Consider the following 19,253-nt stretch of genomic DNA (forward strand, 5'->3'; position numbering starts at 1 on the left):
TGAATATCAGGATATAAAGACGATAGCTATCCTAGACAGTGGAGCGGGAGTTGCGATTGCTACAAAGAAAATCTGGGAGAAATGGGGTCTTCTAGCTCTCAGAAAGACAAGAATGAAACTGCAACTCGAAGATGGGTATGTAGAGAGACCATTGGGAATCGTGGACCAAATAGTTGTAACTTCGTGTGGAATTAACTATGAGCACACATTTGTCGTGGTAGACTTGGGGAAAACGAACAACTTTGACATTATTTGGGGCGACCTTTTATGCGTCAACTCAAAATGATACAAGATTGGGGGTACGACCAAATTTACCTAAGGCATGAGGAGCTAATAACGAAAATCAACATGAAGGCTCACAGCTATAGAGACGTTGCAAAAACACCAGTGCAAGAATTTGATTCAACCACAGTGATTGGAAAAGAAATACCTGTGTGGTTACAAATGAAAGCACATCTCTGGATGTGTGGAGCATCTCATTGTGGAGACTTAATCAAAGAGGAATGTGTGCTGGAAAGGTCTGTAGAAGACGAGGCTTATCTCCCAGAACCTTTCTTTGAACATTTATTTTAACCATTTTGGTGGACTCAAATATTCTCAACCTTGGATGTATGTGTTAACGAATGCACGCCTACGAGATTTTAAGACGATGAAGGATACGATCTAGTAACGTTGCAAATGGCTAGCGTCATCCTTCAGTCAGGATCAGAGAGCGAGGAACGAGAAGAACCACTGCATGAGACTGAGTGTAAAAGAATAGTTGATGAGATATCTGTAGTGGACGATAGGAACCAAGCAGACAACGTTCTTATACTTACAATGAGATGTTTGCAAGGAAGATCAAGGAGGAGATAGATAAGCTGAGAGAGACAGAGCTTATTTACAAAATTGAGCACAATGACTGGGTTTCATTGATTGTGGTGGTCCCGAAGAAAAATGGAAAGTTAAGAGTGTGCGTCAATCTCAAGAAAGTAAACACTGCTACAATTTGGGACAACTATCCCCTACCCATTATTGATCATGTAATAGAAAGAGTGGCAGGAAAAGAAGCTTACAGTTTCTTAGATGTCTTTTCAGGCTACAACCAACTCGCAATAAAGCCAGAGGATCAACACAAGATGGCTTTTGCAACTAAATGGGGCATTTTTGCATTCAGGGTAATGGCTTTTGGCTTATCGAATGCACCAGCCACATTTCAGAGGTTGATGGGTCATGATTTTAAAGAATATCTAAGACAGTTCTTAGAAATTTACATGGATGACTTGTGCGTTCACTCTATTGTAAGATTGGAGCACATAGAGCATCTGACCAAAGTGTTTGAAAAATGCAGACTGTATCGGATTTTCCTGAATCTAGAGAAATGTGTCTTCATGGTAAGACAAGGCAAGATACTGAGACATATAGTGTCCAAAAATGGTATTTTGACAGACATGCCAGAAGATCAGTGTACTTGTTGATCTACCACGACCACTAAAGGTAAAGGAGGTACAGGCATTTGTGGGCCATTGTGGATATTATCGTAGATTTATCTACTCATATGCTATAATTGTGAAACCTCGTTACGCATTGATAACTAAATTTGAGTGGATAGATGAGTGCGAGAAATCTTTTCAAACTTTGAATAAAAGATTGATATCCGCTCTAGTTTTGAAGGCTCCCGATTGGGAAAAGATATTCCACGTCCACGTAGATGCATCAGCATATGCTATAGGATGCATACTTGCACAACCTGAAGAAAACAACATGGATTTTACAATCAGTTACTCCAGTAGACAACTAAACAGTGCAGAGAAGAATTACATGACAACTGAAAGGGAGGGTTTGGGTATGATATATGCTGTGAAAAAGTTAAGACATTACCTACTTTCCAATAAATTTGTATTCTTCCTTGATCACCAAGCACTGCTGTACTTGGTAAATAAACCTTGTAGTACGGGGCGGATTATACGATGGTTCATCATACTGTTTGAGTTTGACTTCACGGCTGTAGTCAAAAAAGAAATTACACACCAAAGAGTGGATCATTTATCTAGAATGGTACATGGAGAAAACCCTGTAGGAGTTGATGATGATTTTCCAGATGCATATCTCTTCAACATAGAAATGGTTCCAAGATGGAGCGAGGATATAATTCCTTTGTTGAGTATTGGGTCATTGAATTTGACAAGACAACCATCTACCATTGCAGCATCTAGATCATTGGTAATGCTGGCTGGAAGGCTATACAAACAGGGATCGGTTCAAATCCTTAGGCTTTGTGTTGAATCAAGTGAATAGAACTTGTATCTAAACTAGGCTCATGTACAAACAACGGGGATTCACAATGGGCATGCACATACGTATCAAAGATTGATGAGAATGGGTGTATATTGGCCGAAAATGCAACTAAGTGTTCATATGCATATCAAATCATATATTATCTGCACTTTTCAAAAGCCAATAGAGCACGCGACTCTATTCAAATTATCTGTAGCACCCAGATGGAGTAACTACATTGTGGAATACCTCACCACCGGAATACTGCCTGAAGGGATGAGTAGAACATGTATCAAAACGATCACGAAAGAGGAAGAAAACTATGTATTGATTGAGGACAATCTTTACAAAAGGGGAAAAGACAATCAATTGAGAATGTGTGCGACGAAAGAGGAATACGTTCCTATCTTAGAGCAAGCACATGGCGGACAAGCTGAAGGTTTCTCAGCTGACAAAACGGCCAAAGAAATTCTTATTGCTGGCATATGGTGGCCTACACTATTCATGGACGCCGAAGAGTTTGTGAAACGATGTGATGATTGCTAGAGAAAATCGTTTGCAAACTGGTAAATAGATTTTGTAGGACCAATTGCGCCTCTTGGATATAAAACGCACGCTCAATAGATTATTGTGGCAACAGATTATCTAACAAAGTGGGTTGAAGCGAAAGCAACAACCAAAAATGATGCAAAAACAATAGCACAATTTTTGTATGAGAACATTTTCACTAGATATGGCTTACCAATAGAGATAGTGAGCGATAGAGGGACTCATTTCATCAATGAAGTGATCAAATTCCTATTGGATGAATTCATGGTAATTCACAAGAAGTCAGTTCCCTATCATCCACAAGCTAACGGCCAAGCAGAAAGTACGAACAAGATTTTGGTGACAATTCTCACAAAAATTGTTAGTGAATTGAGAGCCGACTGGGATCAAAAGCTGCATTCAGCTTTATGGGCATATAGAGTAGCGTACAAAACCTCAATCGGAACGACTCCGTTCAACATGGTTTATGGAATTCAAGCGATTTTTACACTTGAATTTTTTATCCCCACACTTCGGGTAGCTAAAGAATTAGAATGGACCGGCCATGAATTATCTAATCAAATAGATATCCTCGAAAAACTGGATGAAACTAAATTGAGAGCAGTTGCATCAATCTACACGCAAAAATGAAACATGAAATCATTCTTTCACCCACATGTCATCAGCAAGGAATTTGCTACGGGAGATTACGTCTTAATGTATACCCTGAAACAACATTCTCGGAAACTCAAAAAGCGAGGCAATGGACCCTATGTGATTCATGACATATCATTTAGCGGTGCCATTAAGCTTGCTACATTAGAAGGAGAGGAGATGCCTAATTGGATTAGTGGCTGCAGATTAAAGAAGTACAACCTACCACTAACCTCAGAGATGCTTGCCAAAATCCACGCTGCGAACAAAGCAAACGAGACAAAAGCTCAAGCACAGGAGGAGGCCAGAATCAAGATTTAAAAGCGAAAATAGAAATTACAACAACCAAGAATTTCTCAACCAGCAGATACAGCTCAAAATCCTCTTTCTATAATTCACACTGACGAGCAATGGGAAATAGGAATCGATAAAGCATCAATGTCAGACTTCCAAATGGCAGATATCAACGAGCATTGATCGAGACAGGGGCAAGAGTCAATGTGGTCAACTTATCCACTTATAAGATGCTTACCGACGAACCCCTAGTGCAATCCACACGAGATTTACAAGCTGCAAATGAGGCAGCAATGCCAACATTGGGGATAGTAAACTCACCAATCAATATTGATGGAAATAGTTATCCTCATCAATTTTTTGTAATGAAAGACGAAGAAATTAGAGAATCAATATGTTTGGGAGTTCCATGGATGAGAACGTACAATGCAGTTACCGAATGGTCAGAACATGCGCTGATGTACACACAAAACTTTAACACGTACATGACTCCATTCCCCAAAACAAATCATTCATGGCGGATTATCCCCATCGACAAAAAGCAATCATCTCAGCCAGAAGCACCGAGAACGGCTGTTCGCAAAGTATGGATAAAGAAAACCGTCATGCAGAACAAACAGAGACAGATATGGCTGCCCAAGTCACAACTCTTGACGACAGCAACACCATATCAAAGACCTTCAGGAGGTAATCCAAAGTGCAAATGGCAACCAAAGCTGGAGACAACCAACAATTCGGTGGCAAAGATCGAAGGGAGACCAAAAAGTCAACAAAGGAAGCCTGAGTAACAAAATGGCAATAGAAACCTAAGAAAATTCAAGAACCTACGTTAAAATCGGCAAATATGAAAAAAATTGAATACAAATGGGTTCCAAAAATAGTTGCCATCAAAAAACCAACAATCAAGGAGAGAGCAATCAAACTGCAAGCTCTTCTGTTCCATAAACAACTAGCCTCGTCATTCAAAGCCATTGAATATTACATTCAGTCCCCGCATGTTGCACAGCACTTTGTTTCCAAATGCATTGTCTCAAACATGAGAATATGGCCATATTGCATGCCGTGCATAGACATAGATTTAAAAACCCATACACATGCACACAAGCTTCGTCCGGGACGACTCAGTTTAGGAAGGGGGGAGTAACTACTGAATCTAGTAGCAGTCAGGACCATTAAGGGGTCCAACGTGTATATATGTACATAATGCGTGTGTGTTTTTTTTTCACTTTTTAGAGTTCAATTTCGAACAAATTTGATCAAAATCTTGCATTTTTTAGCTTTTTTATCATCGAACCAGCATAATAATGAGCTGTAATGACAAAATCTGGAGCATTGGGATGCTTCTAGTAAAAATATATGCTTAGGGGTGAGTATAATAATTTTGGCTAATTTTCGCCAGTTAATAAGTATTTTCAATTTATTTTGTTTGATTTTCGTTAATAATCTTCCAAAAATTAGAAAATATCGTCCACAATGTCAGAATCAAGTTCTGGAAGCAAACGCCGAAGTATCATGATAGGGTTATTAAGCATGGAAGATATGAAGCTAATCTGAAGATGTCGAATTTCAGCCTTAAGGATCATGACCACACTTTGCCAGAATCGCATCAAATGGTCATACGACGCCAGAATGACGAACGGTTTGACCCACAGATGGTATGCAGATTATATCGGGATCAAAGATAATGAAAATAATACCTATTTCACGAAAACCTCGGGAAGATATGGGTCAGGTAGGCCAAATTCTAGCTCATTGTTCATTTTCACATTTTGAGAGAGAAGAAGAGAGCTTCTTGACCTAGAGCGAGCTGCCACATTTCTACCCCATATGGACGTTCAGAGCCAGCATTTCATACCAGATTTCACAGGTATGTTCCTTATCAAGTAAAGATCAAGTCTATTACGCATGCAAGCGCGAATCATTGCACAAACGGGCGAATGGATCAAATCAAAGTCGGATTGAGTTAAATAGGTCAAGGGACCTTAGAGGCATCATGACAAAACTTTTTCAAGCACAGAACACATCAATGTGTTCCTCACAATGTCACGAACTAGGCCACGTGGTCAGATATCATTTTGGTGGTGGTACAACGATCGCGATCGGTGTATCCCACTGACGAAACTTGGCACAGAAATTGCAAAAGGCATCCTCTCAGCTTCGCCAACAACCTGCAGGTGTCAAAAATCAGTTTGGGTTTTGTGGTATGATCGCGATCGGTACCCCAGTTGCAGCGCTGAAAGGGGAGCTACAGCAAGAAAAACTTCAAAGACAGTTGCTCGTATCGGGAATGATGACCCAGACGGCGGCCAATGAGAAAAAGGTAAAAGAGCTAGAGTAGCAATTGGCAGCGGCGAGAGTAGAAATAGAGACACAGAGGCAGATTAGCGAGATACTGCTGAAAGAAAAGGAAGACTTGATTTCTCAGCATCAAATCAGTAGAGAGGAAGCCCAAGTGCAACCGCAACTGCTGCCAGGACAAGAAATGCCTGACTTGCCTGAAACATCACACCAAGGAGAACAAGAGCAAGGATCAAGAGAGGCAAATCTGGACATAAGAGATGATCTAACTCAGACCATCAAGGACATGCCAGAGGGACCAACAAAAGATTACATGATATACAAAAAGACGGTAATGGAGTCAGTGGCCCTGGCGTTCTTACAGCCAAAAGAGCAGGTGGAGGGGTTTGGCCATGAATACCTACCTTTTCCCTTGATATACCACGAAGAAATCCTATGGAAGGAGAAGATGTGATCGACCTTGCCACGAAACAAAGATGGAGATTACGAAGGTGTAGCACTGACAGCTGAAGAAGCCCAGGCTCTCATCGAAGATCACCCTAAATGGAGACAAAAGTGGCTGGACAAGCGGCCACAGGATCTAACCAACTACCACAACGCTCCTCAGCACATTCAAATAGATCCTACTTTCTGCCCAGTCCCTAGAAGACGCACCTGGAAGGAGTTTGCCACATGGAAAGGCTTCAGGTAGCAAAAGCTAAACTACCTAGTCCTGACAGGGCAGAATTCTCCTACAGTAGCCTATGTAGTCAACACTCTCAATTCAAGAATCACCTTGCTGTGGGATGTCCTCGACGTGCCTGTAAGATGCTGGTAAAGATAGCCCAGACGATTTTCACTTGCATCCAGGTGTTCAAAGACACTGAAGGCGACGATCACCCGTGGAACCTATTTCTGGAAGGGCATAGAGGGATCTGCTGGAATCTCGAAGATTCGCCACCACGACATATTCGGATGGCAATGTACTCAAGACTAATATACCTGCCTTCACATTATTTGCAGATGTTTCAAGAGGCCTTCATCATAGGTTTCTTCGAAATCGACTCAAGAATCTTTCATCCTATGGTGAAGGACCTCAAGGCATGGTACGTAGCATACCAGAACACATTAAGTGAAAATCGTGTCAGACAGCATCAAGAAACCCTGGAGGCTGTACTCCACAATCGAAGCTTTTTAGCGACACTTGCCTCCTTGGAGCTCCGTCAATGACCAAAGCTCTGAACATGCACGAGGACGTGCAAGGATAAGGAAGGGGGGAGTGTTTGGCGAAGAAGCTGCGATTTCCAGAGGAGTCACATTTTTGTGGGAAACCCTTGTAAAATCCTTTTGTAAGAGAACATCTCTAAGCCGAGAACTTGTAAAGAATTTATGATTATTTTTCTGGGAGCAATTGTATATTAGAGAGCCAGTTAGAAGTTTAGAAGCTTTTGGCCGGACAAGCCATTTGTAAAGACCTAAACTATAAAGGTCAGATTTGTAACTTTGAACATAATCTTCTTTTATCACAAACGGAGAAGACAACGTACGTTTGAGAGCTTCTCCTTGCTCCAACTTGTAATCTTCGCTACTGTGGCTACGGTAATCCGAATTCAGATTCGTTTATTGCATTGTGTTCCTCTTACTTTGATCTTCCATTCAAGTGTAATCATTCAAGATTCGATGTAGGTTTTCAACTACGTGTTTGAGACCTTAAATCGTTGTTTTGAGTGATTATATGCATATTTTATGTTGTTTTGACCCTAGGAGAGACTTTAGGGACCCTAAAATGACCCATTAGGATCACTTGTTTGCTGTTTTTGTTGAATTTGGGACGAACAATTGTGATCTTTGTACCTCTCTAGAATGCTTTTAGAGTGATAGGATATGCTCCTGATAGTCCCCTGTAGCTCCCCTTCAAGTTTCATGCGAATCCGACATGATTTGTATGGTAAACCGGCGTGATGACTGTAGAGCTGTGTAGAAGGACATAGGTAGATTACTTGGCTTTAGTGCGTATGATTTGCTTGGAGAGTTCATAGTTGCATCTCATCGAGTTCACTTCATTAGGAATGACACCCTAGTGAGTTTACATGCCTCATCCTGGTTGCTTCCCTTGTACTCATATTTTTCGTTGATGCGTGAGAGCTATGCTATGCATGTCCGTCGCGGCGACCCGCAAACAATCCATTACCTTTGTTTCCATTCTAACCCTTACAATGTAGGGTTGTCCAAGGATGAGATCATAATATGATGTGTCCTGTACAAAGAAATTATTCTCTTCCTTTACATCTCCAATAGTCACTTTCACACTTGGACAAGCTGCATATAACTCACGTGATGAGTTATTTTCTACCTTAACCATCCAGCCATGATCTGTGTCCATTGGTAATTTGCACTTGTTGAATAAGCTCTTTGACATTATGTTTATTTCTCAGCCATGGTCAATCAAGGCAACAAATGGCTCTTCAAGATCACCCACCTTGATCATTGTCTCTTTTGTAGCTCTTGCCCAATGATTCCTGGAAAAGTGACTTCTTGGAATGGCTTCGTACTCCTCATCTCCATTTGAAAACTATACTTGCTTTCTTCTTCCAGAACAATGTAGCACCCTACGACATCCTCATCATGCTCTCTGTCTTCCACATGTATTACCTGTGTCTTTAACCTCTCTCCTTCAGATTGCGGGCGAATGGTGTCAACAAGAGTTTGCCTCTTCGTCTTGATGATATCAATGATTTTCTCGTGAAACTCGCGTTTGGATATGCCAAGGACCCCCCCCAAGGTAAACTCTATTTTTCTATTCAAAATTCTTTATTCTAGAACTTTCTTTAAGTCGTTAGTGGCCTCAATATCAAGATTGTAACTTATAAGTTGGAGTTTTAGGCTTACCTTTTGATGACTCCTTTTTCCTCCCACTTGTACTTTATTCCATAGTCACTTTAGGTGGGAGTGATTCTTGTGTCGGAGGAGCTCGAGGAGGTATTGTGTCGCTTCTTCTAGTAATTCTTTTTTATGGTCCTTCATCACCACTCTCTCGCCTTCGCTTTTCTTCCACAAACACTTTGTTGTTTTGACATTTTGCAATATAGGCATGTACTGACAAGGAGTCCACAGGTTCATTCCATCATGTTTCTAGACGGTGGAGAGGGGGAATAGGGAACACACCCAACACACAAAATATCTGCCTCTCTATAGCGCAGGGATTCCACAACACCCCTAACCTCTCAAATAACACCTTCAAACTGGCTTATTTGCACTAACAACTTCGCTTTAGCATACAAAACAACTACCTCACACCTTGAAAAAAAAACACCCACAACACACATGAACCCACACTGCTCAACTCACCCTTTCCAACTCACAAAACACTCCTAGTCTACCCTGTCGGTAGCACCTTTTGAGCTGCAGGCAAACCCTCTGCAAGCAATGGCCAATACACGAAGAGCGAGAGAAGAGGAGGGGAGTAGGGAGAACCAACACAACATACTGGGGCAAATGAGTGGTATTATTGCATAGGGAGTAGTACAACCAGTGTATGCAACTTCAATGGCAAGCTTAGCAACAAACAGGCTTCAAGCTTCCACCCACACACACAGGCAAAAAATCCACCTTGGTCCAAAGACCCTCAAAAATGAACATAAACGTCCTTTTATAGGGGTGTGCCTAGGAGTCCCAAAAAAGCAAAATGTGGTCTTCTTCCATGTCGTGCACTTCATTTAGAGCTTCTTTTAGCATTTGATTGCATTGCCAACACTTGGCCTAGTTTATTTTTGGAAAGCATCCCATGGTGTGCACATTTGTCCTTTTGCACCTTCCACTTTGGTCGGTCGGATTTCCCTCCTCTTGGCCTTTGAGTGCCCTTAGCCTTGCTCTTTAGGGAGTTCTCTGCTGTAGCATTGTCTGATGTGGAGACCAATGCTCTAGCAAGTTCTTCATTCGCCATCAAGGTTGTCAGAGTACTTTTGATAGTGATGTATGAATTGCTAACCCTTTGGAACCTTGAGTTTTCGTAATCGAGCTACTCCGTCGCTTTCTTTATCCTTACTGTCAAACCTTGGCATTCCGTTTCCTTGGCTGTCAACTCCATCCTGACATCCACTAGGTCTTTGATCAGAGACTGAGCCTGCTGTCGCTTAGTGTCTCTTTCCTACGTTGTGATCTCCACTTGTGCCCGCAGGCTCTCTAACTCCTCTTGCACAAATTTTTGCATGTTTTGAGCCTCCTGTACCTGCTTTTCTTTTTCTTTCAGCACCACGTTTTTTTGTAGTCAAATTGAGGCTTCGTGGTACCCTATTTCTTCAGTAGGGGCATAGATTCTTTTTGTGAGGATGAAGGAGGGGGAGGTGGTTGTTTTTTGGTTGATGGATAAGGAGGAGGAGGAGGAGATTTAGGCAAGGGAGGAGGTGGTGATTTCTCCACTTCTTGTACATGCCTCTTTTTCGATGCATCTTCCGTTGGTTGCTTCCACATTCCTCTCTCTTTGAGTTTTCTTTAACTGCTCTGCTTGGTTCATATCTTTAGTAGCTTCTTTCTCCTTTGTTCCTTCAGTGGACTGAGAAGAAATGTCCACTTCTGCAGTCTTTTGTTCCGCTTCTAACCTTTGCTTTTCATCCCTTATGCGTGCTGCATTTTCTATTCTTTTTTGTCTTTCCTTCTCGAACCTTTGTTTTTCTGTTTGTTGTGTTGCAGCAACTCTTGCCTGTCTGTTAGCCCGCAACTTGGTCCTTCTTTCCTCAATTCTTTGTTGGGCCTCTGCATATGCTTTTTGAAGGTCACACTGCGACACTTTACTTCTTTCCCTCTTTCTTCTCTCAAGCGGTGTGGTGGAGTCTTCCTCCTCGCTTTCTTCAAATTTCGATGGCCTTTGTCTTTTCACCCTTGAGAGTTTTCCTCGTCTTCAGTCTCTGTGTTTTATTCATCACTTGAGATCTTGTTGGATGCCTTGGCCAAGCGCGATGATGTTGCGCCAGTGGTCGTCCTTACCGAGTAAGCAACCAGCTTTTCTTTCTGAATCAAGGCCGTTTGAGATCTGGCCGCTGACAGGTCTTCAATCATGCCCAAATCTTGGTATGCTATTCTTGTTAGCATTGGCCCTACACTCATGTAGCTTTTGTTCTTTGCCAAGATTTTCAAATTTGCTTCGATCAAGTTCTCCAAGATGTAAGAACAATAATCGCATCGGATGCTTCTATTTTCAGCTGTTGCTAGAGCCATGACCACTGCAATGTGCACGATCGGCTCTCGGTGTAGCGAGGGGACTTTTGTACCCTGAAATGCTGAGAGATCAATCTCATTGGTAACTCCAGCTCACCGTATATCATGTCATTGTACTTGTACTTGTTTCCTTTTGTTTTGATAAATGCCTTCTCATTTTCCAGTGACTTGGTCTTTGCCAGCAAGTCATGTTGCCCTAGAAGGAAGTGCAAAGCTTCGTTGATGATTTCCTTTGTGATCTTTACTTTTACCTTTGAACCATCCTTGTCGGTGAGCATTTCTTGCCCATCATACTGTATCGAGCTCATGAGCTCGTGGGCCCTCATGAAGTCTGTTCCCCATGGATGCAATCTAAAAAATTGCTCCAAATGTACAACCCGCACAGCTTCTGTGACCTCCGACCTTCGGTGGAGATTCCATATTTCCCTTGGCATGATAGTCGTCTTTCCCATGTCACCATCAGCATCCCTAAACTTCGCAATGAAAATGTGAGCAGGGATCTGAGCTAGTGTTTCATCCGAGATGTGAGCTTTTTTGTTTGTAGAGAGCTCATCCACTTCATATGGTGCTGCTGTCCACTTCCTTGCTTGCTTTTGGCGAGGAATTCTATGTCATTAGAATCACAAGCTATCAGGATTTTCCTTTCGCAACTAGTAGCATTTAGACTTTTAGTAAAAAGAAGTTCAAAAGTTAAAACTGATCTTAACTTGAACAAATATCATCCATTCTTGTCCATATTTCACCAGCGGGACTAGGAAGACTAGAGCTATGATTGATTGAAATCTGAGCCAAATCTGGGCCTGAGGTACACTGATCACGATCATAGTACAAAGGCCAAAATGAGATCTGATCACAGGAGTGGTTTGCTGATAGTTAGAGGGTCATTTTGGTCCACTTTGTCTTTTATTTGAACCACTTTTGAGTTTATAAGTCCCAATTTTGGGTTACAAGGGAGTTTTGGACTAGACTTTGATTTTTCATGGGTTTTTGATGTCCAATTGGCTTGAAACTTGATGGGTGACTTGTACAAGATGTGTACAAGGGATCTGTTAGGTTTTGGTCAAAATCCTATGCTGAGGTACACCGATCGCGATCATAGTACCTGGGCTTTTTTGGGTGAAAACTGGATGGCTTTGGTCCCCTATGAATGCCTAGCCCACTGATGATTTATTTTCAAGTTTGGACTTAAAATGAACAAATTAGAGCAATTTTTCACTGTTTGACCTTATTTTACTAAGTCTAACCATATTGGGTTTCCTTGATGAATTCTGGTTGGAGCTTGGAGTTAGTTGATGTTAGTTTTTTAGCTTTTACTGCTTCCATGATGTGTTGCTATCATCAGCCTACTCCGCTATCTGATTCTGACTTGATCAGGCACTTTATACCCCGTCTTTGGAGATTTTCTAGACTTGTGCATTTTTCAGGCATTCTTTGGATACCAATGGAATATTTGGGCATCTCTAAGTCACCTTTTAATCTTTGACATTAGTGCGGCCAAATTCTTCCCTTGTGTGATCACTCGAGACTGAAATGGTCATCTCCGTCCTTGTGGAAGATTCTGAGCTTTATTCACGGTTTTCTACTATTGTGCTGACTCCTAGTCGGACAGGTATGCCTTTTAAACCACCCCTCATAATTTTCAATCGAATTTTGGTAGTTGTAGGTCAAATTTCTCGATTCGGGTGTGTTTGACAAATTTGGCCCATTCTATGAGCAAACTTTGTGCGTTTTTCATGAAAATTCAAGAGAGTGTATCGCTCACTGAGTTCTAACCCTGGGTCAAGCCAAAATTTCTAAACCTTCTTGCTCAACGATGATATGCATGAGCTGTGGAGCATGAAACAGAAACCACTCATGGACACTCATGTGTCAAAACAACAAGCCTAATCTAGTTACAAAAAAGCATGTAAATTTGGTGCAATGATCCCACCTTGGGATAAAACAAGGCAAGATGTAAATGTGGAGGTTGTCTTGGCGGAGTGTCCATGTGAGGAATGCATGCAAGAGAGGGGAGAAGAGAATTGGGGAAGAGGATGAAGCACATATAGGAGTTGGGTTAGTGGAGAGGAAAGTGAGAGAGAGTCAACTCTCTCACTTTATCTCCCTATATTGATTCGGGAAAAATAAGAGTAAGGGTGGTTTCCCACGGCCACCTGGACTACATCCCAACAACCTCCCACTTGAAGGTCATGGTGGCCAATAGTGGCATCAGTATAGTTAGTCTATACAAAGATGGTGAATCATCACCTAGGCTTCATCCTATACCCATAATCTCTATGCAATGTGTAAATCGCTCTAAGGCTAGGCTCTTCGTGAGAGCATCTGCGGGGTTGTTGTCAGTGTGAATGTTGACAAGCTCGATGCGCTTGCCAACCAATGCATCTTGTATGACATGGTAATCTGATCCGTATATGTTTCAACTTTGAGTGAAACACAGGATTCTTTGCCAAAGCAATGGCACTCCGACTATCATAATGCAGTACTAGAACCTCGTGAATGCCCAAATTTCCAACTAGATGAGCTAACATATTGCTTCCTTGCTTACGTCAGACGCAACAACATATTCTGCCTCAGTGGTAGATGAAGACGTGCAGTCTTGGAGACATGATCTCCAAGAGATAGTTGCTCCAACAAACATGAACACATAGCCAGATGTGGATCTTCTACAATCCACACAACCCGCATAATGCGCATCCGTGTAACCTACAATAGATGCATCACTATTTTCAAAGCATAAACACTTGCTAGTGGTACCCTTCAAGTATCTGAGGATTTTCTTCACTGCTTCCCAATGCTTCTTGCCAGGGTTTTCCATGTACCTACTAGCCACTCCCACTGCATGTCCACAATGTTTGGTCTTGTCGCTACCATACCGTACATCAAACTTCCAATTGTTGAAGAATATGGCACTTTCGCCATTTCCTCTTTCTTAGCAGCTGTCTTGGGAGTGTCTTCCTTGCTAATTTTGGAGTATGCTTTCATTGGGGTACTCAGTGACTTCCCTCCCTCCATACTAAAACGTTGCAAGACTTTGTGGGTGTACTTTTCTTGAGATAATTCAAGAAACGTTGCCTGTCTCTCTTGATACGCATACCAAGGAAGTGATTGGCATTTCCCAAATCTTTCATGGAAAACTGAGTGCTTAGCATCTTTTTCTCAATTGATTGATCTCATCAATTGATTTGCCAGTGATAAGCATATCTTCTACATACAAGATCAAGGTGATTAACAAACCATCCTTCAACCTCTTTTGTATATGAAGTGATCCTCTTGACTTCCTATGTAACCCTGAGACTGCATGAATTTGTCAAATCTTTTATACCACTGTCTTGAATTACCTTTTTTGAGGCCATAGAGTGCCTTTTTAAGTCTACAAACAATTTCTACCCTCGTTGCCTTTTGGGATTCACATACGAAACCCTCTAGTTGTTTGATGTAGGCATCTTCCTCTAGATCGCGGTGAAGAAATGTTGTGTTTACACTAGAGATGGGGAATGGGGAACACACCCGACACACAAATAGCAGTCCCTATATAACTCAGAGTATTCACAGCATCCTTGTCCTCTCAAAAACACCTTCAAAAAAGATAACTTTCACTAGAAAGGCCTCGCCTGCACTCCACCCGATGCACCTATCACTAACAAGATCACACACCCACATGCACACACCACTATGATTGACCTCGACCATCTTAACACACACAACTCCTCTTACTCACTCTTTCTACACACACAAGCACCACCAGTTTAGGGGGGGCACACACTTTGGCCCTATCAACACCACAGAACCTGAACAAAAGCAGAAGAAAGAGAAAAGGGGAGGGGGAAATCAACACCGCATGGGGCAAACGATGGGTCCAATCTTGATTTTTAAAAAAACCACTTACAACCTTCAAACCGCCATGACCATAGCTCTTCCCATGGAAGAAAAAAACACTTTTTCACTACACATCACAACCCTATGTGCATGAGGATCCCACAAATTCTCGGCTGCTTACGTCCATCCCCATTCACCCCTACCAGCAGGCACCTTGGCAATTCTTCTCGGCCTCTCTCTTTTTCGAGCCACTACACGATGCTCCACAATCTAGTGCAGCTTCGACAATTTCCTTTGTGCGGCCTCCACCATCACGCATACGTGGCCTGTCTTTTTTCAATTCTTCCTCTTCCCTTCCCAGCCCAAGGAGGAAAAACCCTTCTTTTCTTTGAAAAATCTGCTCCTCGCCTCCGCTCACTTTTTCTTCTTCCCTTTCAAGGCCAAGCAAAAATATCCTCCTACCAAAACGGGCGCATGGATAAATTTTTGCAAACAAACTCCAAAGTTGGCGGATGTTTGACAGTTAGAATGTCCTCTTCAAGCTCTATCTACTGATATATAGCACGCCATGAGCTTCCTCATATTTTAGAAGATTCTTTTTTTTATTCACCTATGATGTGGCAACTCTATCGGAATCTAAGTGAATCAAAAAAAGAATCTTCTAAAATATGAGGAATCTCATGGCGTGCTATATATCAGTAGATAGAGCTTGAAGAGTACATTCTAACTGTCAAACCTCCACCAACTTTGGAGTTTGTTTGCAAAAATTTATCCATGCGCCTGTTTTGGTAGAGAGAGGTAAAGTCAAACTCCTTAAAGGGCCCCTTTGTGAGTCCAAATTTTGCCTAATGTTAACCATTTACTCAGTCTAAATGTCAAAAATGGGATACAATTTGGAAGCTTGTGCAAGCCCCGCTATTTACAAAGGTGAAGTGACGGTTTCTTCTCAATTAATAAATAAATACAAAGGAAATTAATATCCCACCGGGCAATCATCCTCCGTTGAGTGTGTCCAGCCGCTAACACTCCCCCCCTCCCAGATCATGTCGTCCCCGAAATGGCAGTAGAGCTGCTTCTGCATTGCAGGCTTTCGTGCATCTTCAGAACAGACTCATACCGTGCATGCTGGGCCAGTAATGTAGGGCCGAATTTATCTGTATCTATGGTGAATAAACCGGTGTAGAAGGCTTCTTCAAAGGCCTGGAGATGGTACGAGGGCAAAAACATTATTCGCTGGTAGAGAGCATGTATCACCTCATGGGAAGGTTGAGTAGACAGTTTATACGCACATCTATATGTGTCTTGGAATAAGAATATGTTGCCTGTTGCCTGTCTAGGTTTAAATATCTCAAAAACTGCCAAAAGGGTTTTACATATTTTCTTGAGCATAATGCAAGATAGGTTGGGCGAACTAGTGAACAATTTAATGGCGTCCGTTAGGGTTTTCACCATGTATTGCTCACTCATTCTCTCACTTGTCTTCAAGCCTGGAAGCTTTGGGTAGTTGAGCCATGTGGGGTGGCTTTTCTTCAGCAGCTCTTGTTCTTTCCAGGTCTGCATCCTTGGTAGAGGGAAAAAGCTAAGGTTGTCTCTGATTAATTTAAGTGCCTCTACCAGATGTACTAAATACTGTGGGTATTTAGTTAGCCATGCCTTTCTCTATTTTGGTTGAGGGTCCACAATAAGCTTAACGCCTTCTGGTTTGGAGATATCTTCTTCGTATATTGGCACCATTGGTTCCTCTTTAATCCTCTTGTTTATTGTAGCATCTTCGTACTTGAGAAGAGGATATGGGAGAGAGGGTTGTAGCCATTCATGTCGGACGACATTTGCATCTAATTTCTGAATGGTCATAGACCTCAATACCCTCTGCTCCCACTTCATTGCTTCTTTGGCGGTGTCTTTTATTGCCGCTTCTATTGCCTTTTATAGATTTTCTTCTTCTTCTTGTGTCACATCTCGGGGCTCTTGGGATGGTCCCACAAGGATGTCCTCTTGCATTGTTGTGTCCACTAGATTTGACAAATTGTCTATGTCAATTCCTTCTATTGTTGTTGGACCTGTGCTCAAGTGTGGCTCTTCAGTCTGCTGTTGTCCTTTCAGCTCATCAATCTGCTTTTGATATGCTTTATTTTCCTATTCAGCTTGATCCCCCATGGTCACTAAAGATCGTTCAATTCAGCATTGGCTTTCTCAGCCTCTTCTAGCTTCCTCTTGGTTTCTTCATTTTCAGCTTGCATCCTCTTGAGATCCTCGTCCATCTTCTTTTTCAAGGCTGCTAGCTCATCTTTCATGGCCTTGTTCTCATCATCCAAACGGATTTGCATCACTAGGGAGCCCTCGGCCAGCATCAATCTTTGTCTCTTTTCTAGTGTCAACTCCTTTTGGATTTCCTTCATCTGTTCTTCATATATATCCTTCTCTGAAGTAGTGCTAGTTGAGGTAGCGGCTCTCACTCTGCCCGGAGATGCCCTTAGCCTCTAGATTGTCTGATCTTTCACTTTTATTTGATCTTTCAGCTCTATAACTTCATCCTGGCTAGCCTCATGTTCTAGCTCAACTTTTTCTTTATCATTCCTCAAAGTCTCCACTTCTTTGGACTCATCAGCAAGGCAGAGTGTCAAGTTGTCTCTTTCTTTCCCCGCATCTGTCAGTGATTTGCTGATTTTCTTGTACTCCTCCTCTGCTCTTTGAAGCTTTTGGTCTGCTGCTTGACTCTGACTTTCCAGCTCTTGGCATCTTTTTAGTGCCACATCAAGATCAGCTTGCAGCTTGGCTTGCTTCCGTGTGTTCTCTTGGTCCTGCTTTCGCAGCAAGTCCACCTCGGCTTTGATTTGAACTTCATTTACTTTGAGATTATCAATTTCAATCTTAGTGGCCATAGACTTTGCTCTGAGCCCAGTGAGTCTTTGCATCACCTCATCCCAATCATTGGCTTGTGGCTGTAAATCCATTGTATGTGTGGCCATTTCCTTCAACTCCACCAATCGAGGGCTCATCATATATTCTATGGGCCTAGTGCTAGACAACTCAAAAGTTGTATTAGCTGCCTCTTCTCGAGAGTATCCAGCAGCTAGTAGATCAAGGAATATTCTATAGTTTTTTTCTTCTGGATCTGGCTTCTCATCTTTTGGTTCAATTTCTGCCTTCTGCTCTTCTTCTTTGTTCTTCTCTTCCTTGGAGTCTTGTTTCCCATCAGATTTGTTCAACTCCTCAGTTTTTTGGGTTTGAGGAGGACTAGGAGGAGGTGGTGATGGTGGAGGGCTGGATTCTCGGCTTGATGGTGGGTCTGGTTGCTTCTTCTTGAATTCCCGATCAACCTTTTTTTTCCTCTCTCTTTCTTGGCCTTCCTGCTCTTCTAGTAGCTACCGTCTCACATCATCAACTTCTTCTTCGGTAAAAGGTATGTTTGGGATATTCTCAGCTGTAGCATCTAAGATCTCGAAATTCTTCATATAATCTTCAAACCAATCCCTTTGAGTTCTTCGAGAAGATCTAGACATAGCCTCAAATGAGGGCTTCCATAATTCGCTCAGATCCCGTTTTAACATCCTCTCAGCTCTGAAACTCTCCATTAGTCTTTCTAGCCTTGCTGCTTTCTGTGACTTTGTTTCCTTTACTGGCACCTATAGAGTTTCTTTCTTCCACTTCTTGGGCTGTGGTGGCTCTTCTGGCACTGTCTCTAAATGACGCTTCAACCTTGTGGCTACCCATGGAGCTTTAGGAGGCTCTTCTTCTTTGTCTTCCTTTAGCTTGAGCCAATCATTTTGGGAGGGAGGTATAGGCCAATTTCCCTTGGCATGCAATGCTCCATAGATGACTTTGGTTATCAGCTCACCAGGCACAATATAAGTGGGTTTTTTGGTCCCCATTTTCACAATGTTGTTGTGAATGTAAGCGGCATAGTTTATCTCCCTCGGGTGGCTCTTCTGCATCACCCAAGTGAAAGTGGTGGTAATAGCTCGAGGTCGCATCCTGTATTTCTGTGGCCGCTTGGTACACATGTGGAAGTACTGATTGTATAATTGTCTCATGATGGCCACCTTCGGGTTTGCAATATCTTCAAGTGTATAGTTATTTTTCTTCTCTGAGTAGACCTTAATGTCTTCCCGCCTCTTAGTCACATTGTCTCCTTTGTTAGAGAGGTCAAGTGATGCTGCCACCACCTTTTCTGTGAAGACAGTCATCGTGTTACGGTTGCCTTGTAGATCTGT

This window comes from Adiantum capillus-veneris, chromosome 14 (genome assembly GCF_014529385.1).
Source record: "Adiantum capillus-veneris isolate H3 chromosome 14, ASM1452938v2, whole genome shotgun sequence".
NCBI lineage: Eukaryota > Viridiplantae > Streptophyta > Polypodiopsida > Polypodiales > Pteridaceae > Adiantum > Adiantum capillus-veneris.